Source organism: Saccopteryx bilineata, chromosome 4 (assembly GCF_036850765.1).
Source record: "Saccopteryx bilineata isolate mSacBil1 chromosome 4, mSacBil1_pri_phased_curated, whole genome shotgun sequence".
Classification (NCBI taxonomy): Eukaryota; Metazoa; Chordata; class Mammalia; order Chiroptera; family Emballonuridae; genus Saccopteryx; species Saccopteryx bilineata.
In genome coordinates, this window is record NC_089493.1 from 268,979,170 (window position 1) to 269,003,379 (window position 24,210).

Sequence of the window (24,210 nt, forward strand, 5' to 3'; positions counted from 1 at the left end):
TTGCAAATGCTTTGTGACATCACGCAGCTGAGTGCTTTAACAGAGGAGGTTTTCAGTGAATATTGGAGTGGAAACATGAACAGTCTTAATTCACGGTGATGGACTATGGCTATCTATGAACTGGAGGTGATCATGACTAAAATCTTGTGTCTAAGATACGCTGGATACGTAAATCAAGGTGTTGTAGGTTGGGTTCCTCAGAAAGCAGATTCTGAAATGGAGAGGAAGTTTATTAGGAAGTGCTTTGGGGGGTCAGTGGGCGTGAAAGGAAGGGGAAGGGAGTGGGTCTGGGCAGAGGGAGAAGCTGAGACACTGTGCTACTGGACAGAAGGACGCGGCAGACCTCACTGGGAGCTCCAAGGGTAGGTGGGGCCTCAGCACTGTCTGGGATTGCATCAGCCAATCACTGGGTACCACTTACCCCAGAAACGGCATGTGACCTCAGGTGAGGTGGCTTTCTTTGGCCTAAGCACTTTCTAAAGAACCTTAGCTGGCACTCCTCCTCACAGCAGAGAAACAAATCTTTTCTTTCTCAAGGGGACTTGGGTGGCACGTCTCCCCATCTAGCCGAGAGGCCGACAATACTACCACTCCCCACGTTCCCAAACAGCCAACTCAACTCATCCAAGTCAACTTGGTGCTGCTTGGAGGTGAATGATGGATGGATGTCCCAGCTCTATGACCCTCACATCAAAAATGGCTGATCGCCATTATTCCTTCTCTCCATCCCCTTTCCTCGCCTCCCTGATCCATGGCTTTGAAAATCACAGCCCCGTCTCCTTTTAAACTGGACGTTTACAACAAGCCGTACAAGGCAATACCACTTTTCCCCTTCTCAGACCAGCAGATAGCAGGTTAGCGGCTAAAGAAGAGGAAAAGGATGCGAGGACACTGGCGCATGACGTGACCGGAATCAGGACAACACAAGATCAGACCAGAGGAGCCGGCGTGGTGCGGCGGGTGGTAACACGGTGGTAACACGGGGCGGGAGCAGCCAGAATTCAAAGCCGGCATATCAATAGAGGATCCCAGGCGCTGCACTGGGAGAAAAAGGACAGAGCAGAACAGCCATGGGTCAGATTTAGGACAGCAGGTGAGATAGCTGCTGTGGGATCACAGAGCCCTCGATGGGAGACCCGACTCCGTTCAGGCTTGGAGCCCATTCAGCCTCTTTCTGAACCCCATCGTCAAAAGCACCATCTAAAAAAGTGTAAGCAAATAGTGTTTTTTAAAATCTACTTTTCTGAAACCGAAACAGCAAGTCAGGAATCAGTGAGGATCCTAAGGCACCACAGACTGTTGCGTGTGGACAGGAGCCCAGAGAGGGGTTAACGAGGAGGGCGGGAGGCCACCCTGGGAAGGGAGAAACAGCCCGCTCCCCAGGTTCTTCCTGGGGCTCCAGCTGCGCCTCTGGTGGCCGGCCTCTCTGGAACTTGCTCTCTCCATCTGTGTGCGTCCACGGGTCTCCCAGGTCTCCTCTCGGGGGCTCTCACGGTGCCAATTCAGCATGGAGCATAAGCCTGGGACGCCGATCCTGGTGAAATGCGTTCAGGGGCTCAAGGAAAGGGTGTCTGCAGCTCAGCTGAACACGGCACATTGTCCCTTGTGCGTGGGCTTACAATTTCACAATTAACAGGCTTAAAAAGATATCCATGGAGCTTGAATTAGAACATTAGGGATGGTTTTGCTCTAGCCATCTATTAAGAATTAATGGCAGCCATGAAGATGTGCTACTCAGACCTCCTTTTAAGAAAGAACTTTCTTAACATTCTGCTGCAAGAAGTGCAATTGGATGCCAGCCTCCAGAGATAATATTTGGGCTAAGGCCATGGTCTCTCCAGAGAGCCCCCCAGTCAACCGGGGTTATGGGGGAACTCTAGGGTCTGACCAGTTCTGCCCAACACAGGACTTCTCTGTGGCGCTCTCTGCACTGGAGCTCCCCATTCAGCTGGCTAAGACGTTCTAGGGGCTACACCACGGTCTCCAGCCTCGCCCCCCTTCCTCCCCTCTCCTCTCACATGCATCCGGCCTGCGTCGTGCTCTGACAGCTTTCCCTGCCTGCACCATAACCGTCTGAAAGCTTCATCAGCTCCTCCTACTCATGAGGCTCTTATACTTCTAACGACATCTTGGCATCTGTTTCCTGGAAAGCCTGTATTATCCTACAGATCAGGGATCCAGAGATTCCCCAGAGGCTAACTAAACATCCCTGAGGTTGTACAAGATGATGTAAAACAGACAAAATTTATCTTGGGAGATGAATATAATGGTCTCAAGTACAACAGCTCTATCTGTGCTAAGGGAGGAATTATCTAAGATTCCAGATGAGGATGGTCAATACCGGCCATGTGGTGGTTGAGGCCGGGCAGACCTGAGAACCAGAAGCATTCAGGTTGTTCTCTGAAATTACAGGCAGGCAGAAGAAGGTCCGGTCTGTCACCCTGGGCTGAGAGAGTAAACAGAGGTATCAGGAGATCATTAGGAGATCACTGAGAACTGTGAAAGAAAAGTTTTGAAAATCTAAATCCTGAGTGATAACCTATAACTAAGGGAGAGGAAACAGAAGCCAGGAAAACAGGGCTGGCAATAGGCAGGCTTCTACGGAGGTCTGTTGACCAGACCGGGGCTTTCTCACCTCGTCCTGCCGGTTCAGTTCTCTACCTCCTGGTATCTCAGAGGCATGCCGAACAGATGGGACCTGAGCAAAGCCAATTTCCCTCTGTGCCTTAGTTCCTTCCAGTGAGAGCAGCAGGGTTGCAAAGCACAATGTGGATTACCATTGCTGAGCAGACATTCCTTGGGCACCCGCCAAGTGGATGGGACTTTTAGAACAGTGCATCGTTTATAGGCTCGTGTAACACTCAGAGCAGACAACAGAAACTGGCATTTAACAAGAACAATGTTTCCCAACAGTTTAGAGTGTCCTTTTTTTTTTTTTTTTTTTACCATTAAAACACACCAAAGAGCCCTCTCTTCCAAATAGTATTAATTATATTTTTTATCCATTGTTAAGGAAACAGATTACAACTATATCAAAGGATACTATTAATAAAGCAATTATTTAAAACAAAACTATAATTAATCTCAATATTTGCAAAGATTACAAAATTGGTAATAAATAAACATGCAAGATGTCTTACCTATTTTTTCTTCTGAATACAGTCTTCATATATATGGTGTTCTACCTGATGCTAGCAACTATATGTATGATCTTCATTTTACAGAAGAAAAGGTTACAGCCCAGAGAAATCTAATGAGTTGATAAAGGTCACTTGGTGGAATCTGGTGATAGTCAAAACTTCAAAGTTGTTTCCACTCTGCCAAAACAGCACTAGGTGGTTGACTCCTTGCTGGTCTCACACATAGAAGAAAACGTAGGAGATTCAAGATATCCCGGATGGTGGGGAAGTAGGTGGAAGGTACACTCACCTCCTCCAGGACCAATCTGGAATTAAAACTAAATTATAGAGCAATTAACCTGAATGACCAACTGAAGACTAGCTGAAGAGAAGTCTTATATCCAAAGATTTACAGAAGAAGCCACATCAAAGCTGGTAGAAAAGGCAGAGATACAGAAAGGGCTGAGCCCCTTCCCGCAGGTGGCAGCTGAGATTTTGGTGGGATATCTCAGCTGCGGGAATCCTCGCTTAGAAGCATGGAGTCTCAGCCCCAAGCTGAGCTCCGTATCCCAGAGCACCAGAGCCGTCTGACTGTGAAAATCAGTGGGGATTCTGTCCACCAGGAAGTTACCTCAAAAGTTAAAAATAGAACTGCTTTATGCCTCAGCAATTCCACTTCTGGGTATAGAGCTGAAGAAACCCTAAACACTAATTTGAAATAATATAGGCACCCCTATGTTCATTTAGAACAAGGGTCGGGAAACTTTTTGGCTGAGAGAGCCATGAACGCCACATATTTTAAAATGTAATTCCGTGAGAGCCATACAACAACCTGTGTATGTTACGCATTATCCAATAAAAATTTGGTGTTGGCCCGGAGGACAGCTGTGATTGGCTCCAGCCACCTGTAACCATGAACATGAGTGGTAGGAAATGAATGGATTGTAATACATGAGAATGTTTTATATTTTTAATGTTATTATTTTTTTTATTAAAGATTTGTCTGCGAGCCAGATGCAGCCATCAAAAGAGCCACATCTGCCTCACGAGCCATAGGTTCCCAACCCCTGATTTAGAGTGTTATTTAAAATAGCCAAGAGTTGGAAGCAGCCTAGGTATCCATCCGTAGATAAGTAGATAAAAAAAGCTGCAGTACATTTACACCATGGAATACCACTCAGCCATAAAAAAGAAGGAAATCTTACCTTTTGCAACAGCATAGATGGACCTGGAAGTCATTATGCTGAGTCAAATAAGCCAGTCAGAGAAAGACAAGTATGTACCATATGACTTCAATGATATGTGAAATCTAACAAAAAGTAAATAAACTAACAAACAATATAGAAATAAATTCATAGATACAGCAAACAGGCTGACAGCTATCAGATGAGAGGGGATTTGGGGGACTGGGTGAAAAATATGAAAGGATTAAGCAAAAAAAAAACCCTCATAGTTAGACAAAAATATGGTAGTTACCAGAGAGAAAGGAAGCAGGGTTAAGTAGAGAAGGGTGAAGGGGGTATAAACGGTGATAGAAGGAGACTTGACTTGGGGTGGAGAACACACAATATGATAGACAGATCGTGTGCTATAGAACTGTACACCTGAAACCTGGGTGGAGAACACACAGTATAATAGACAGATCGTGTGCTATAGAACTGTACACCTGAAACCTGGGTGGAGAACACACAGTATAATAGACAGATCGTGTGCTATAGAACTGTACACCTGAAACCTGGGTGGAGAACACACAGTATAATAGACAGATCGTGTGTTATAGAACTGTACACCTGAAACCTGGGTGGAGAACACACAGTATAATAGACAGATCATGTACTATAGAACTGTACACCTGAAACCTGGGTGGAGAATACACAATACAATAGACAGATCGTGTGCTATAGAACTGTACACCTGAAACCTGGGGTGGAGAACACACAATATAATAGACAGATCGTGTGCTATAGAACTGTACACCTGAAACGTGGGAGAAGAACACACAATATAATAGATCGTGTACTATAGAACTGTACACCTGAAACCTGGGTGGAGAACACACAGTATAATAGACAGATCGTGTGCTATAGAACTGTACACCTGAAACCTGGGTGGAGAACACACAGTATAATAGACAGATCATGTGCTATAGAACTGTACACCTGAAACCTGGGTGGAGAACACACAGTATAATAGACAGATCGTGTGCTATAGAACTGTACACCTGAAACCTGGGTGGAGAACACACAATACAATAGACAGATCGTGTGCTATAGAACTGTACACCTGAAACCTGGGTGGAGAACACACAATACAATAGACAGATTGTGTGCTATAGAACTGTACACCTGAAACCTGGGGTGGAGAACACACAATATAATAGACAGATCGTGTGCTATAGAACTGTACACCTGAAACCTGGGTGGAGAACACACAATACAATAGACAGATTGTGTGCTATAGAACTGTACACCTGAAACCTGGGGTGGAGAACACACAATATAACAGACAGATCGTGTACTATAGAACTGTACACCTGAAATGTGGGTGGAGAACACACAATATAATAGATCGTGTACTATAGAACTGTACACCTGAAACCTGGGTGGAGAACACACAATACAATAGACAGATCGTGTGCTATAGAACTGTACACCTGAAACCTGGGTGGAGAACACACAATACAATAGACAGATTGTGTGCTATAGAACTGTACACCTGGAACCTGGGTGGGGAACACACAATACAATAGACAGATCATGTACTATAGAACTGTACACCTGAAACCTGGGTGGAGAACACACAATACAATAGACAGATCATGTACTATAGAACTGTACACCTGAAACCTGGGTGGAGAACACACAATGCAATAGACAGATCGTGTGCTATAGAACTGTACACCTGAAACCTGGGTGGAGTACACAGAAGACAATAGACAGATCGTGTGCTATAGAACTGTACACCTGGAACCTGGGTGGAGAACACACAATACAATAGACAGATCGTGTGCTATAGAACTGTACACCTGGAACCTGGGTGGAGAACACACAATACAATAGACAGATCGTGTACTATAGAACTGTACACCTGAAACCTACATAATTTTATTAACCAATATCATTCCAATAAAACTTCTTGAAAAACCTATACTAACTCCACAGAATTGTCAAGAATGACTAAGAAAGAGTAGAAGTTGAAGAGGACGAGTTAACGTCTCTAAAGTTAAATGGTAAGGAGCAGCTCCTAAGCTGGGGTGATTCGATGCAGGCATTTAAGAGAAATGTGAACTATAGTAAGTGCCGTTTAAGGATTAGCAGGAACATGTTTTTGAAGATTTCAAATGAACTCCACTTTCAATAGAACTGTACCCAATTTAAAGTATTTATATTCAGCTCTGTGTATATGGTTCCAACAAAGTTCAAAATAGGACCGTTTGTTTCATCTTTAAAATTCTTGCACATTGCTGTATGGACTTTGCTTTTTTATTGAATGTAATCCGAGGCGTTCGCGACTCTTTTGTACACTAACACCAGCACGAACCTGCTTTTCCATTGTGTTTGAAACAAGCACCAAGTAACGTCAGCCCGCTGTGAAGTTAACATTGCCGGGCTAAATCGGCCACAAAAATAACTTCAATTTTTTTCATTATTTAGTAGTGAAAGATATTAATGCATTATTAGCAATGCACTTCTGGTTTAATAAAAATTGAGGATTTTTTTTAGTTATGCATGAATGCCGCCAACTTAGTAAGTTGTTTTTTATTTACCATTCAATAGTATTTTGTATTCCAACGTAGTAAGTTTTGACAATTATTTAAACACATAATGTTAAGCTTTGATTTAAAAAAGTGAAGCTAGTAAATGAGTGGGGGGGGGGGGACAGAGAAAAGAAAATGTAACTTTAACGGCCTTAAAGGATATTGTCTGAATTTTAAACAGAAATTGGTCAGGTCCCTAAAAGAAAGTGTTCCCAAGTCTCCCCACAACCTCTCCCACCGCCCTCCTCTCTCTGTGCCTCTTCAAGCTCAGCATCCTGTCCATCTGGCCGGCGGGAGCATCCTGAGGTGAGCAGCAGTGGTTTGTGCCTCTCCACACCCGCAGTGTCTAGCACAGAGCAGGTGTTCAACCCGTGCTCCTTGGCTGCGGAATAAATGCATCAGAGAGGCCAAGGAAGGATGGAATTTCCATGGAATGGAACTAACATGCAGAGTTATTTCAAGTGCAGAGGCCCCTGCACTTTGCTCAGACAGAAACCAGGAACCCAGCGGCAGAATCCAGACCCTGGATCTGTCAGTCAATGACAGCTTATCCGTGACCATAGGACAACGAGAACCTGAGCTCACCGTGGTCAAAAACCCAAGGGGTGCTATATCCCAAATATAACAGCAACACCAATTTTTTAAAAAGGATTTGCAAACCCACTAAAATACTGAGCTCTGCCTGCCAAATGCCCAACAATAAATTCAGGGAGGGGTGGGGGACTGAGGAGTCAGACAAATGGTTGTTGGAGTACCATGGAGAAAAAATAACTACAGCCAGCCACATCCATCTGTGGATGGAGACACAACAAACCGTATGTGCTTCCACTCGGAGCAGAGTGCTGAGTAATTGCCAGATTCTCAAACTCTTCCAAGTCTGTGTTTCAACTCAAAGGTCTGACATTTCAAAACATAAATGTTGGGGTTTTGTGTATCGTGGCCAGGTGTTTTTGCAGTGTGGCAATTCCTGACACGTCAGCGATTCCCCACATGTTGAAGAATTGGAGGATGTCTCTCCGGCCCAGTGAGTCCATATTCCCAAGCTCACCCTCGCAGCCAGCTTCTTGAGGGTTGGGGCAAATGACGTCATGCTGTGTCCTGTTTCTGAACTCACAGCAGCAGGACCCCTACCTGCTCAATCTGTTTTCATTGGCCTCTTGTGCCCTGGTAGCTGAGCGCTGGGCAGGAGCCCTGGGCCCAGCAGGACAGAAAAGCCAATGGTCTCGCATGGCAACTTTTCACACGGGAGGTATTCTCTTGCCTGATGCCACACAAAGCAATCTTCTTGGGGATTACAATGAAAATTTCTAACCCAGAGGGAAGTAGCTCCACACTGGATTGCTATGCACACTGTCTAAAAGATACATAAATTCAAGTGACTGTAACTTCATAGAAACATGGCAGCCACTTATACTGATAATAAAAATAGTTGGCATTTATTGAGCACTTACTAACTGCTGAATTCCTTCTATGCTCTGGCAGCTGTAGTCAAGCCAGAAAACAGAGCCCATTCCCAAGAGTACAAAGGCTAAGACCTGAATGGGAGCACTGGAGGCTAATGTGTGGGAGCCAGGCAGTGAGGTGAGCAACAGCAGGAAGCCACTACTGGCTGCTTTTCCCATTCAAGCCTCCAGCCACACTCAGAGCAACTCAAGACCAACTGTGATCTTTCCAACCATGTCTGTTTGTTCTTCACTACTGGCCTTGCTGACCTCATTGCCTTTCTGGGTCTCGGGAAATTGCTGTCATATGGGAGCACATCCTCTGCTTCCCTAGGCTACCTCAGTTTGTTCTTCCTCCTGGCTTCCCAAGCTCGGGGCGGGGGGGGGGGCAGAACAGAGTTCCAATGAGCATGCTGTCGCCCCACCAGAACTCCCTGAGGCAAAGACTGGGAATTAGTTACCTCTACCCCTTGATATCTGTTACTCTGCACAAAATACGTGCTCAGTAAGGAGAAGCTGAATGACAGGATGAACTAATGGTAGAGCACGCAGCTCCATTAACTATTTTAGCTGTAGGAAAAGGTACCTCTGTCATTCTTTAGGCTCCATAATATATATGGAGCATCATATAATTATGTGCTAGTAAAAGTTGAAATTAATGAAACAATGCCATATTAAAAAATTCATTTTTGAGCATGCCCTTCCTATTCAAGGGCATGAAGACACTCGAGTCAACAACCACTTAATATTTTTAATTGCTTCTTGATTATTTTCTTACATTTGTTACTGTGTTAGTCTTGGGCTATTCATCCATATACACTTGTTTAAAAACTCCAGAATTTGGCCCTCACTGGTTGGCTCAGTGATAAGGCATCGACCTGACATGTGGAAGTCCTGGGTTTGATTCCTAGTCAGGGTACGCAGGAAAGACAACCATCTACTTCTCCACTTATTCCTCTTCTCTCTATTCTCTCTCTCTTTTCCTCCTACAGCCATGACTCTATTGCTTCAAGAGCATTGGCGCTAAGTGCTGAGAATGGCTCCATGGAGCCTCTGCCTCAGGCACTAAAAATAGTGGCCCCATATAGGGGTTGTTGGGTAGATTCCAGTTGGGGCAAATGAGAGAGAATCTGTCTATCCACCTTTGTCTCACTAAAATAAAATAATATAAAATAAAATAAAATAGAAAACTCCAGAATTCACAGAAATAGGCTGACAACAAATTACCACTTAATGGCTAGTTACAATCATTTAGAAAACAACCCATTGGTGAGCTGGTTTCCATTCAGGCCTTGTTGGTTTTCCTTGCTGTTTGGAGAAGCAGTCTGTATACCAGGGGTCCCCAAACTTTTTACACAGGGGGCCAGTTCACTGTCCCTCAGACCATTGGAGGGCCGGACTATAAACTATGAACAAATCCCTATGCACACTGCACATATCTTATTTTAAAGTAAAAAAAAAAAAAACAGAACGGGAACAAATACAATATTTTAAATAAAGAACAAGTAAATTTAAATCAACAAACTGACCAGTATTTCAATGGGAGCTATGCTCCTCTCACTGACCACCAATGAAAGAGGTGCCCCTTCTGGAAGTGCGGTGGGGGCCAGATAAATGGCCTCAGGGGGCCGCATGTGGCCCGCGGGCCGTAGTTTGGGGACCCCTGCTGTACACAGTCATGGCCTCTCTAGTTATTCCCAAAAGCAGTTACGTTTCCAGCAGGAGATCTCCTCCAGAAGTCGACCCGACCTGAGCACCTGGACCATGAAGTTCATGGGACACCAGGGGAGAAAGCCAAGGACCGGCTGCCACTCCAGGGGTGACTCCGAATGGAGCATATGTTCCCAAACGTTAATAGTACTAGGATCAGAGACGAGTTTTTCGTGTATTAGTCTACATTTCCCCCTTAGCATAAAGATTGTGCTATTTTAATTTGAGATTTGATTATAGGTTATCCTATTTTATAATTAGAAAAAAATTATCTGTAAAATGATGAAAAAATAAATTTCAAAGCATAATTTTTATTTTCACTCCAGAAGCAAAGTGCGACATTATATAAGATGGAAAGGTGGGAACATAAAATGAGCCCGTGGGCCCCTGAGACCACACACGTGCTCCACATGGGCTACTTATGTGGCCTGAGGGTTTTTAGCAGCTGATGTGAAAAAGGCCAATGTCAAATTCCTGAGAAATTAACTCCACAGTTCTGACCTCAGCCAGGAACAGACCAATTACTCCTGAAAAGGTACAACATTTCCTGACCCTGGGGCCGGATAGGAACTTCTAAGAAGACCGATTACACGAATGGCAAGGTAGGTTTTTCTGATGGCCTGAACTGACCATCCAGGTCTTTCACACCTCTCCCCACTGGCCCAGGAACACACTCCATCCCTGGGCAGAGCTACCCCAGGTCCGCCTTCTCCATCACGTGAACCCCACCCTGTTCTCCAATGGTCCTTCCACTGACAGTTGGTCCTCCTTTAGTTTCTCTCCTGCCTGGTCCTCCCAGTTCAATCCAACATTTAGCTACTTCCCAGCTCTGTGTCATGGATGTGGCTCCCCAAACTCAGTTGAGCATTTTCCCTTTATGGTGATGCTTTTATGACCTGGTCAGCCAGTCTTCAAAGTCCCTGTGCTTGCTTATAGCCTGGGTCAGGTCCCACTCCTGTTGTCTCCCAGCCCTTCCTGCTAGTCACCTATGGGTGAAATCAGAGACCAAAGAGCTACTACCCAGTGGGATGGAACAGCCATCTAGACAATCCTCCTCAAAGCTGGTGCTTCAACCAGTACCAGACCACAAGCCGCTTTGTGGGTTGTTGGTCCACTAAGAGAGAAAGGCAGTAGGTGACAGCAAGTTGTTGAAGCTTTGACAGCATTGCCAGGAGAGCCAAGTGAGAGAGCACTGGACTTGTTCTTTGTGTGAGGTACAGTTAGTTAGCTGTCGGGTACGGCTGACTCAAGGTGAGTCACACAGGGGACTGAGCTGCCTACCAGTCATATGCAGGAGGACCGCTTCTCAGTCCCCAATGGACTGGCAATCCTTTAAAAGCTCCCTTTTCAAGTTGGTTTGAAGCAAGTAGGGCCCCGCACCTTTCGACAGTCTTCGTCTCGCACCATCAGGAACTGGGCTCACGCTCCTCTCCACGCACTGTGCTAGACAAATTGCATATGTTGTCTCGTGTAATCACACCCACTCCAGGAGGTAAGTGCTATCTTAATCTCCCTTTCACGATGAGCACGAGGGAGTCCCAGGGTAGTTCCTTAGATTATTCTCAGTCTTGCAGATGGCACGGGTGACTCAGGAATTCAGACACCAATCTGCTTGAATCTGAAATCCATGCATTTATTCTTGTCCTTCACAGAAGAGCAGGGCAATGTCTGCTGAACTTACAGGATTTGTAGGGAACCTCAGGCCGTTTCCCTTGATGAGGAGGAAGTAAGGGGTAGCTCGGTTCCTTGACTTCTCTACCTTAGCTCTTGACAGTTAGAGCTCGTTATTTCTGATTTTAAAACAATTGTTCCCATGGCAACACCTGGCAGCTTCTCTTAGCAACAATGGTTATTTTTTTATAATTTAACAAAGTTGACTCAAATACAGAATTGCTCTTTGAAAGAGTTTTTAGAGACAAAACCCAATTGACCGGTTGACCGAAGCTTAACATTTTTTGCCTCTTAAAAATCATAGCAAGATTTAATCACCACTAGAAAGCAGTTCCACCAAACTGAACAGTGGGTAGAAAGAAAAAAAACACCCAGGTTTGCTGTCCAGAATACTGTACTGAATCTAAAAGACAGCAATATGCAAACTCCTCCGTGTAAATTTTTTCCTCTGGTTGACGAAAGGCTCACAAGTTATTGTATCTGAAGTTTATTGATTGTCGTAAGTCTCTCTCTTGCCGCGAAGACAAATTTATCACCAAGTTAGTGGATTAAAAATAATACCAGTTTAAATCTTTGAAAGGCTGTCGATCAGAAGTCTAGCATAGAACTCGCCAGGCTAACGTCCTCCGGGGCTTGGCAGGGGGCACCGCCTCCAGCAGTTCGAGTGGAGAACCCCTGGCCTTGCCTTTCTAAGCTCCCGGAAGCTGCCTGCTCTCCTTGACTCGCAGCCCCCTCCTCCTTCTCCAGAACTAGCTACGTGGAGTGGAGTCCTTCTCGTGCTGCCACTTCTCTGACATCTCTTCCAATGCCCTCTTCCACTCTTAAGGACACTGTGATTATACTGGGCCCTCAGCTAACCCCAGGAGAACCTCCTGATTTTAAGAACCTCAGACTGTCAACCTTAACTCCATCTATACCCTTAATTCCTCTTTGATGTGTCATGTCACATACTTGCAGGTTTCAGAGGTCCGGATGTGAACCTCTTTACGAGCTCTAATTCTCCCTGCCCGAGTGGAAACAGCAGCCTAGGCAGGTTTTTCTAATGAGACAGAACATAGTGGGGTTTCTACTCCAGCTTCTCCACCTCACCCTCAGCCTCATGGCCCTCTTTGGTCTCTTCCTCTTACATAGTCTGGCTATTGGCTAAAGCACATCTTTATGAAGGAAAAAAAAAATTTGTGGCTCCAAGTTTACTCTCCAAACAGCAATGCTTTAGCACTGAGGACAGGTCTGGAGAGTAAGGCTGGGCCAGTTAGGACTTGTTACAAGGAGATGGGACCCAGCATTAGGGGGAGGGGCTAGAGACGGTCAGTCCTGTTGAGGAGCCAGGGCGAGGGTGCCACCAGGGCAGGACGAGCCGGGGTGGAACAGGTCCAGCTCAGAGCTGCTGGCATCTGAACTGAGAACCACTTGACAGACGCCGGGACAAGGGCCTGACCTGATGAAGCCTGAACCATCCTGGAGACAGTGCGGCCATGATCCCCTACAGATGTTCGTGTAGCCTGGCAGGAAACAGATCCCCACGGAAATCAATAAAAACAAACCGAAGGACACCACTTATCAGGGAGAAATGGGTCCCAGCACCTGCTGAAAAATGCATGAGGATGTCACCGGACCCAGTGGTGATGCGAAGGAGTGACAGATGAGGGGAGGGCCTTCAGGAGCCTCGGGTCCTAGCGGGAGAGGGCAGAAGTACCCTCCCAGAAGACTAACTTAATTGAAAACACACCACGAGAAGGGCCAAGAAGTGTGAGCTGCATTTTAAAGAGTCAACAGGGTCCAGGAGAGGCGCAGCAGGGGATCCCGGTGGCCTGGGGGAGGCGAGTGAGGGGTTGGCAGAGAGAGGTAAAGAAGTAAGAAGTGGTTGGAAGCAGGGTTCTGCCATTTATCAGCTATGGGACTCAGTAAGCGACTTCACCCCTTGTGCCTCAGTTTCCTGGTCTCTGGAAAGGTGGTAAGCGCAGAACTCTTGGGTGGTACCCTACGCCAGGAATGTGGTAGGCATACTGTGTGTTGGTTTTCGTGTGTGTTTTTTTTTTTTCTAGTAAGAACACTCAACAGGAAATCTACCCTTTGAACCAACTGTGCCCACTGCAGCATTGTTACCTATTGGCACCATGCTGTACAGCAGGTCTCTAGAACTTCCTGCATAACTGGCATTTTATGCACGCTGATTGGGGAGTTGCTAATTGGCAAGCTGGTTCTTGTACTGCTGCTGTGAATAAGAGGGTAGTGAAGGCCCCGTGGACAAAGTAGAACTGAGACTGAATTATAAAGGGCCGGTTAGACAGCGAGGACAGAAGCCACCACAAAGGTGAGTCAGTGAGACCCATTTGGGGACAGGAAGAGCTCAGGTTGGGGACCTGGAGCTTCTGTTCAACAAGGAGGTTGAGGTCAAGTTGCCAAGTCCTCCTACAGGCTACCCTTGAAGAAGTCTTCAGGTGACTGAGCCACCAGGCCTTTGGTGGCTTGCACAGAGATGTTCTAGAATGCATGGTTTTCTAGAAAACGCCGGAGACCTGGCTTGGCGACACTGAGAGCCCATCTCTTCCCTTGTCAGGTGAGGATGGCGGTCACCTCCCTCGGACTGAGCACAGGAATGAGGACTAACTGAGAAAACATCCTTCAAGTGCTCAGCACAGTGTTGGGGGTCCGGGAAGTACTCAGAGGATGATCTATTCTTATTCCAAAGGCTGCATAATCATCTTTTCTACTGGTTTTCAAAATGTGTCTTAATTGATTTTAACAGGGAAACATTTTTTTTTTTTTTCCAAAGAAACCTCATATGGCAAAACAGGGCAGACCTGAGTGATTTGCGGGTTCAAGGGTCAGAGCCCCCACACCTGGCCTGCTCCCTACCCTCAGGGAATCCCCCTAGAGAAAGGCTTCTGTGTGCTCTCCCAACCTAGTCCAGCCTGGGCTCTCTACTGGGGAGGCCCGGAAGGAGGGGTCCCTCAGCCAGAGCCAGGCCTCGTGGCTCCCTCTGCAGAGTTACTGAGCAACCAGTTCATCGAATGGCCAGATCAATGAGTCAGTTTGATAAAAGTCAGTGCACTGAAGGTCAGTTCACCAAATGCCAAGTCACCAAAGGACTGGTTTCTGAGTTTCCCTACTCATTAACAACTTGCTTCAACTTGACTTTATTAAGTGTACAACAATTCACACCGGACCCATGAGCAGCGCTGTGAGAAGCCTGAACTCCTAGTCAGGGACCTCTTCATTGTCAGCATAACCCTCAGGTCTCCCTCGCGCGCCCCGCCCCCCCAGGTCCCACCCTCTCTACCACCAGGCTGCCCGCCCCCAGGGCCGGCCGACTGCCCCTCAGTGCTCTGGAGTTCCCATCCGCACCCTCTACTCTTTGTCCTGGTCCTTAGGAGCTGCCCTGTGGAGTCCCCAGTGCAGGCGGGGTTCTCAGGGGCCCTTCTCTTCCCCTCCTTCGGCAGAAGGGCTTGCTTCCCCCTGACACGGCCCCCTGAGCTCCAGCCTCGGGGAGCTTGCTTGCGGGTAGACACGGGATGAACGGTTCTTAAAAAGAAGAAGACAAATGAAATTCTGAAGGCAAAATGAAAGCCGATCACCTAAAACTTGGCCGAACACTTCTAAACCTAATTTTTTCATATTCATTCACCCGTTTGAAATAAACCCGTTTTTAATAAATTTAGCAAATTCTTTGAATTTGTTATTTGGCAAGTTGACCGTGTAATGGCAGATTGATTTTTTGGAAATTTGACCTAACACTGAAACTCGGGCCCAGATTTCCAGACCAATTGCTTTTTCTAAGTATTTCTCGAAACATGGTGGTAAACACCATCAGTGCGCCTTCAGACTGATCAGAATGTCTGTAATCAGTATGGTTACATTTGGAATTTGGTTTCTTTTCTATTTTTTTTTTTTTTTGGCAGCTTTGTTTTTTACAAATGCATTTTCTCTATTTTTTTTTTCAAACTTACTTTCATTTTAAAATGGCAGTGTATTTAAGATGTTAATGGCCTCATTTTAGCAGTTTGCACATATTCTGGTTAATAATGAAATCTACTTAATGTGAGTTAAAACGAAAGCCCTGTCAGGGTAATTCACAGACACTTAAAAAGTCTGTAGCAATTTTAGGAGGATCCCTGTTAATAGTCTTAAGAACTTTCGATGGTTATACTAAGTAGGCCTTGGTATGAACAGAAACAGCAAACAAATTAAATCGTACTCTACTCAGTAACAGTTGGGAGGAATGAATATGCACGCCCTTCAGCATGCAATCGAGCCTAGTTGTACCAGTGCCTCCTACACATTTAAAGAGAACATCTTTATTGAATAACCATGCTGCTAAGTGTCACTTAAAACCGGTATTGAGTCATCTGACTTCACCATATTTCTTTCAAGAATGCACAAGAGAACCACATCAATCAAATTTAAAATAATGCAATCCTCTATTGGCAGTGATGTTAATGGCAATCTCTATTTGTACCGTATAGCACATTTCCACGTGAGCAATGTAATTTACAAGGAGCGCATATTTTATTAAAATTCCTGCCTAAGAGACATCTTAAACACCATTCTCGGGCCTTGGAGAGTATCCCGATGATCCATAAGAAATGTCAAAATGATCCCCCATTTCCACAGTGGATTACAATGTCAAGCGCGGTGCCCATCCCTGCAAGGATAAATCTCTCTTCAGGTTTAATCTCTTGGAGAATTCAGTTTCTATGAAAAGAAAACCACTTGGCTAGGTATTTGTATATAAAAACAGGGTTTAAGTGGAGCTTTAATACAATATCCTATTTAATCTTTACAACGCTCATTGGTGGTAGGTACTATAATCACCTCTCAGAAGATGAGGCATCTAAGGTTCAGAGAGGCTATGTGACATTTCCAAATTTACACAGCTAATGAGTAGACAAATGTTAAATTTAAGTCTCCTGGCTCTGGGAATATAGTCAATAAATAAAAGCAACAAACATGCCTTGCATATCATATAAACACTTTTTTTTTGCAGCTTTACTGTGATATGATTAATATGTAACATTGTATAAATTTAAGGTGTAGCACTAACTTTGACCCATTGTCTCTCACCTGAATGATTTCTATCACTTTCTAATGTATTTTCCTGACCCACACCTCAACATTTCATCCACCCCACGGTGCCACATCAATCTCTATGAAATGCCTGGTGACTATACCCTGCCCCTGCTTAAAACACCTTGAATGGGTCCCCCTCATTCAAAATAACAAAGTCCAGCCATCTCAACAGGACACATGGACCCTTCACGGGCTTTCCCCAGCCTCTCACACCTCATACTCCTGAAGCCACTGGAGTGCTGCCATGTGCTGTTTCCTCTATCTGAGATGAACTTCCTCATTTGGACCTGATAACATTACCCAAGGCCAACTCAAAGTTCTCTTTGTGAAGCCTCCCCTGGTGTTTCAGCCATGATCTATCTCAGGCACTTTGTCATCGCTTTCCTAGATAACCATTTATTTAAACAGCCCCATTATTTCATAAGTAGGCTTGCTGTCCATCTCTAATAGCACACTGAGCATCCTGCTAAATAAATCAATAACTATTCCCTCTTACTGTGTGTGTGTCATCTCACTCATAACCCCCTGGTTTCCTGATATACTAGAACGGGGATCGACAAGCTAAACCTTGTGTCACCTGATGCCTGTTTTTGCAAGTAAAATTGTATTGGAATGCACACAGGCTTGTCCGTTTACACATCGCCTGTGTTCACCGTGCACTGCAAGCACAGAAGTGGATAGTTACAACAGAGACTGTGTATCCTGTAACACGGAAAATACTTATGATCTTATCCTTCACGGAAAAATGTTATCGATCACTGCACTGGAAGTAAGGTCAAAAATTAAAATCAAGTTCATTTGTAGCCCTATTGAGTCAAGGTGGCGGGGGATGGGGAGATCCCTATGGGATGTCAGAGAGTTGAATTTCAGCCTAAGTTCTGGGGTAGCCTTACTCTTACAAATCCATTTCCCTGTTCAGGCCTCAGTTTCCCTGTCTGTATAGTAAGAAAATTAGACTAGATCACTTTTTTTTTCAACCAGAACTTTTTCCACATAAGTAGTCCAGTCTGTAGCAAGCTAGACTATGTGAAAAAAAAATAAAAAAGACAGAACTGTTTGAAACAGGCTAAGAGGGGAGGCCAGCATCCTAACCCATCATCTCTCAGCCTTTCCCTTGCTACACAGGGGCTCTTGAAAGGGACTCACAGTCCCCCACACCCCTAACTATAAGCGCCACTGATCTAACCAGTCTCTGTGTCCCTTCCATAGTCACTGTGCATGATTCTGAGCCTAAGGTACCACGCAAATCTCCCAGATTTAGAACCCTCCAAAATCAAACTTTGTCTTTTATAATATTTTTTTTTATAACCAAACCACAGCTGACATAGATTGAAAAGGAAACAACTAAATAAATATTACCAGACATTTCCTTACTTAGCCACAAAACAGCCTGGAGTATAGCTTCTGCTTTCCGGAATGAGCTGGCACTTTCTGTGATCCGTCTTGGGCATTTTAAAACACAAAGGCGGGATGTCAGCTTTGGGGAGATGTACAACATGAGGGATTGTCACTCCGGTGACAGAGCGCTCTTGGGAACAGGGCTGCTTCAAAAGGCATCAGGCAGGTAATGACACTGAGTTATTTGTTGCCCGAGCAGGGACTATTCTAAGCGGCTCACCAGTGCTTTGGGACTGCATCAAAGAGTATCTTGGTCCCTAGGTAGGGGCTTCCAAGAAAGATAGCTGGTCAGAGGTCCTTTGAGTTCAGAGCTCTGGACCAGAAGTCCTGGCGTTTGTACAGCCTTCCCTCTGACATGGCCTGTGCCTGTGGCGAGCCTCCGGGCTCTCTGGGGCCCCACTTCCTTGTCTGTGAAAGGAGCAGGTTACACCAGACAGTAACTATGGGTCGGCTCAATGCGAAGGCTTTGCATGTAATAGCTCAATGCTCACAAGCCCTCTGCAGATGTAAGATCTCTATTTTTATGAAAAATTTATTTATAGAAACCAAGTGTTAGAGTAAGGTAAGTAATTTACCCAAAATTACATGGCTAGTTAGTAGGAAGGCCAGGCTTTAAACTAGCCATAGGAAGCACTTTATCAAAAATGGTTAAACTGTGAAGTTAAATGGCTCTAAAGTTAAATAGCTTCTGTTTGAGTCCTGGTTTTGCCACTGCCTGCATGTGACCCTATTCAGTTTGCTTAAATCCTTGAATTTTAATTTCTTTATCTATAAAAATGAGTATGAGGGCAGCGCATGCTTAATAGTACTGTTTAGAGGATTAGATGAGATAATTTTTGTAAAACATCTGGTAGATACCGAGTCATAATTAATGGTAACTCTGATTGCCATCTGACTAATTCCATAATCCGTGTTATTAACCACTCTGTAAAAATCAAACTGCCCTCTCTATCTCTTCTCTAACAGAACTTTTATCAGTGTCTCCTACGACCCACACCAGACCAAAGCCAGTGAGTGACTGGTCAGCTCTTTGTCTCGTCCCATTCCTAATGTCTCAGCAGCAGGTGACACTGCTGGACAGTCTTCCTCTCCAGGCTTTGGGAGACCACATTTTCCTGGTCCTCCCCCTGCCTCAGTGGTCACCCCTTTTCAGCCCCTTTGCCAGGTGCTCCCCATGCCCAGACTTCTGAAAGTGGGAGGTACCCCAGGTCCCCTCCCCCTCCCTTCTCTCCCCCATCAACACTCTTTTCTTAGTTTATGACGGTTAGTCCCACAGCTTTCAATGAACTGACAACTCTCCCAGTCCTCTTCCTACCTCGACTGAACCTCTGAGCTCCAGATTTCTTGAGCTTCTATCCAGATGTCTCAACAGCACCTCGGGATTCTGGGTCCTATGCAGAACTGTTGGTTTCTTCTCTTTTCAAATTGCTCTCCTCCCTCTAACCTACATCAATAAACGGAAGTCCTGTTTACCCTGCTGCTCAGGCTACAAACCGGGGTCTCACCTTGGTTCTTCTCCTTCTTTCACACCTCGTGTCCAGTTCATGAGTAGGTCCTTTATGCGGTACTTCTAAGACAGAGGTCCCCAAACTACAGCCCGCGGGCTGCATGAGGCCCCCTGAGGCCATTTATCCGGCCCCCGCCGCACTTCCGGAAGGGGCACCTCTTTCATTGGTGGTCAGTGAGAGGAGCATAGTTCCCATTGAAATACTGGTCAGTTTGTTTATTTAAATTTACTTGTTCTTTATTTTAAATATTGTATTTGTTCCCATTTTGTTTTTCTACCTTAAAATAAGATATGTGCAGTGTGCATAGGGATTTGTTCATAGTTTTTTTATAGTCCGGCCCTCCAACGGTCTGAGGGACAGTGAACTGGCCCCCTGTGTAAAAAGTTTGGGGACCCCTGTTCTAAGATATACGCTGGATCTGACATTTTTCACCTTGCTCACTGTTTGTTATAGGCTGGTCCCAACCACTCTCACTTACTTCCTGGATGTTTCTAATAGCCTCTTTTGAATCGTGATATGCTTCCTTTTGAGCATTGGAATATACTTTAGGTTGTTTTCAAAAAAACTTACTGTGTTTTAATCCTAAGTTTCTCTAAAGATCAACTGTTATTTTTGATCTAAGACTCGTGAAGACTCGTGCATGCTCGACTAGATAGAGTCAAGTGATGTGATTTTATTTTCTTATGCTAAGAATGGAGCAAATCGCCTGGCCAGGTGGTGGCTCAGTGGACAGAGCGACAGACTGGGATGCGGAGGACCCAGGTTTGAGGCCCCGAGGTCGTCAGCTTGAGCATGGGCTCATCTGGTTAGAACAAGGCTCACCAGCTTGAACTCAAGGTCACTGACTTGAGCAAGGGGTCACTCGCTCTGCTGTAGCCCCCAGTCAAGGCATGTTCGAGAAAGCAAAGAATTGATGCCTCTCATCTCTCTCCCTTCCTGTCTGTCTGTCTCTATCGGTCCCTCTCTCTATTTCTCTCTGTCTCTGTCAAAAAAAAAAAAAAACCCAAAAAAACAAAAAACAAAAATGAGAATGGAGCAAATCATGAATAAAGTAAATTTGGTGATTTATGCAAACTGCAGAATTTAAGCCCAGTTGCTATTCCCTCCATCTTCTCCTCACTCTGCTTCCACTATGTGACCCTAATCAATCATGTGACATGCTGAACTTCCCCAGATTTGCCAGAATTTGTCAGTTCATACATGATGTGGTCACTAGAAGCTCCGGCCTAGGCAAAACGAACAAACTGGAATCAAGGACTACACCAGGACAGAGAAATGAGCCCCATGCAACAAGCTAGGCTAACAACACAGAACATCCTGCAAGGTATGGCAACCTCAGTTGGTTTTAGATTCGATTTGATTTGATAGGCTTGAGAGAACAATGACCCTGGGCTTTGAGAAGGCAGCAATTTTCTGTGTTGACACTCATTCAACTGATGTTTTTAGGAACCACTACAATTCTTTTGAAATGGAACCATTTCAATCTCTATGTCAAATAACAGTTTGGACATCTCAGAATCATATTGTCTCAGACCTCATCTAGATCAGAGGTATCTCATTTTTAGGCCCCAAACCTCTAGATGACTCATGAAAAAATTTTTAAATACATGTTTCAATAAACTTACCCAACACATACAATGGCTGCTGCAAAAGCTAACTGCTTTAAATTTCCTTTGCTTTTCTTTTAATGAAATTACATCAACTCCGTTATATACCACTCACATCAGATTTCTTGTGGGTTTGTGTTTTTTTTTTTAGATGGACAAAATGAAAAAGAAAATCTTTATTTATATTAAAATACAATATTTCAATCATGGTTCATGCAAAAATATAGTGAATACTTATTAAAGATTGTATCCTACTCACTAATTACTTGAGGCGACTAGTGAGATGTTCGGACTGCTTTCAAATAACATTTAAAGAAGCAGGTCTTTACAGGCAATTTAGTAAAGGGCTATTAGAATAAAATTTATTGACTAGACACAAACTCTTTAATGTCCACCAGAGTGACAAGCTGTGAAGTTTGGAGTTATCTGTTTCATTGGGAAGCAATCATTTGCATCTCCACTGAACAAAAATCCATAAAAATTAACATGTAACTTCACTAAATCTGGAACTGTTCATCAATATTAAACAATGAATTGAACGGGATCAAGCCCTTTAAAACTGAGTGGGCCATGCTCCTGTAGACATAAAATAGACATGCCAACCCCCTTCTTTTTGCCTTATTTCCAAAGTTTTTACAGTAGCGTTCTAGTGTCACCCTTGTGATATCATAATAATCTCCCAAAGGCTGGCATCTGCATGTTTGGCAACACATAGGTATAAAAATAGGTTTTTATTAACCACGCAGGCCTCCTTAACCTTACTCTGAAAATCTAGACCTCTTCTGTAGGAAATAACCTCTGCATGGAAATTGTCTTATGTAATCTTGGAGTGGACTTTTGGAAAACGTCAATTTTTTGCTCTTCTATCTTAAGGCTAAAAAGACATTCTCTCCACCAGATTATACCTGGTGGTATACCTATCTATGTTTGGGGGTAAATTTCTCTCTTCTTAAAGTCTGCCCCTCATGGCCTAGCAGGTGAGTTTCCTTATCAACTGTGACACTGGGACCCGGTAAGTCAGACACCAAGCTGGTCTCCTCGGGAGCAATTTTTAAGCATTGGCTCCACATGGCAGGTCAGTGACTATATCAGTCAAGGTTCTCAAAAGAAATAGAGCCAATAGGATATATGTAGAAGGGAAAAGATTTATTAGAGGAATCAGTTCATGCAATTATGGAGACTGGGAAGTCCCACAGTGTGCTGTCTGCAGGCTGGAGATCCAAGAAAACCCATGGAGTGATTTGATCTGAGGCTGAAGTCCTGGCAACCAGGGGCAGTAATGGTACAAATATCAGTCTAGGGCAGGAAGACACCAACATCCCAGCTCAAGCAGACAGGCCAGAAGTAAAAGGGGGTACATGCCTCCTTCCTCTGCTTGTTTGTTCTATTCTGGTCCTCAACAGATTGAATTCTGTCCATCCAATTTGGAGAAGGGAATCTAGTTTACTCAGTCCACCAATTCAAATGATAATCTCATCCAAAAACACAGACATACTCAGACATAATGTTTCAGCCGAGTACCCCGGGGGCAACTATAAAATAACCATCACAGTAATTTTCCTTAATAATGGGTGTGTCATACCTAATTAAAAGAGAATCCTCCTCAAATACGACATTTAGTTATGGCCTTGGTGGCAATAATTGATTTGTCCAATTATATAGTTCAGTAAAAAAAAAAAGAGGACAGAACCTTATAAAGCCATGCAGAATCTATACTGCTATCCAAAAATAAAGATACTCCGTAGGAGAATTTATTTCTGAACTCTGGGGGAATCAGGTAAGAATCAGATACCATTAGAAGTCTCACTTCTGTTTAAAAGCACTGATTCTATTAAATTGAGGGTTAGTGAAGAAAGAAGAGAAAAAGCTTTCTTATATGTCTATAAAATACAGACCATGAAAGCAGCATCAACGATATTCCAAACAACCAGCCCAAATCAAATGTCCCTCACCGGTCTATTCAGTCGCGCGCAGCTCCCATTCTGCGGGTCTAGGGAAGCAGTCTGCTTCCCTGCAGTGGACGAGAAGGAGTCCTGGAAATTCGGGCTCTGTCTGCTGATGTTATTTCAAAGTCGTTTCAGTTATGTCAGCTCAGAAGCCCGTACCCAAGAGTCTATTCTTAGACATACTGATAGTTTAGAGTATTTGGCACAATCCTTTTCCAGGAGGCTCTGAGGCTGACCCTTCTTGTTCAAGACGCATTCCAGCTTGTAGAACCTTCAGGCAAGCATCAGAAGATAGCAGAAACCTTTTTGATTATGAAACTGAATGGCCATGGTTCATTCATTGCAGTAATCCAGCTATTTTCAACCTTTTTCATCTCATGGCACACATAAACTAATTACTAAAACTTGTAGCATGCCAAAAAATATATATATATATTTGCCAATCTGACAAGAAATATAAGTATAATTTTGATTCATTCACACCAGACAGCTATTGTCATTTTTTTTTTATTTGACAATCTAAGGGAAAAGAGGTCAGTGCCCCTTGACTAGTCAGGTATTGCATGTTTTAAAGTTTTTTGTGGCACACTGGGTAAAAATCACTACAGTAATCAATCATGGCCTGACCTGTGGTGGCACAGTGGATAAAGCGTCGACCTGGAAATGCTGAGGTCGCCGGTTCAAAACCCTGGGCTTGCCTGGTCAAGGCACATATGGGAGTTGATGCTTCCAACTCCTCCCCCCGTCTCTCTCTCCTCTCTCTCTCTCTCTCTCTCCCTCTCTCTCTCCTCTCTAAAAATGAATAAATAAAAAAATTTAAAAAAAAAGAATAGTTTAAAAAAAAAAGTAATCAATCATGTCACAATGGAGAAGAAAATTCTGTATCAGAACAGAGTGCCTAACTATTTCATAAGTTTGATTTTTGGCTCCCCTGAGGGCAAGAGCTTATGATGGACAGCAAGAGTTTGGACCAATCTCCAGG

The 24,210-nt window shown here is 44.4% G+C and overlaps 1 long non-coding RNA gene across 1 annotated transcript in view; it reads right to left on the reverse strand.

Moving 5' to 3' along the window:
- Nucleotides 1-23,312, reverse strand: part of LOC136333378 (uncharacterized) — a 36,192-nt gene extending 12,880 nt beyond the window's left edge. Inside the window, exon 1 of the long non-coding RNA XR_010731023.1 lies at nucleotides 23,235-23,312. This is a non-coding gene — a long non-coding RNA (uncharacterized lncRNA). The remainder of the gene's footprint in view (nucleotides 1-23,234) is intronic.
- Nucleotides 23,313-24,210: the final 898 nt, after the last annotated feature.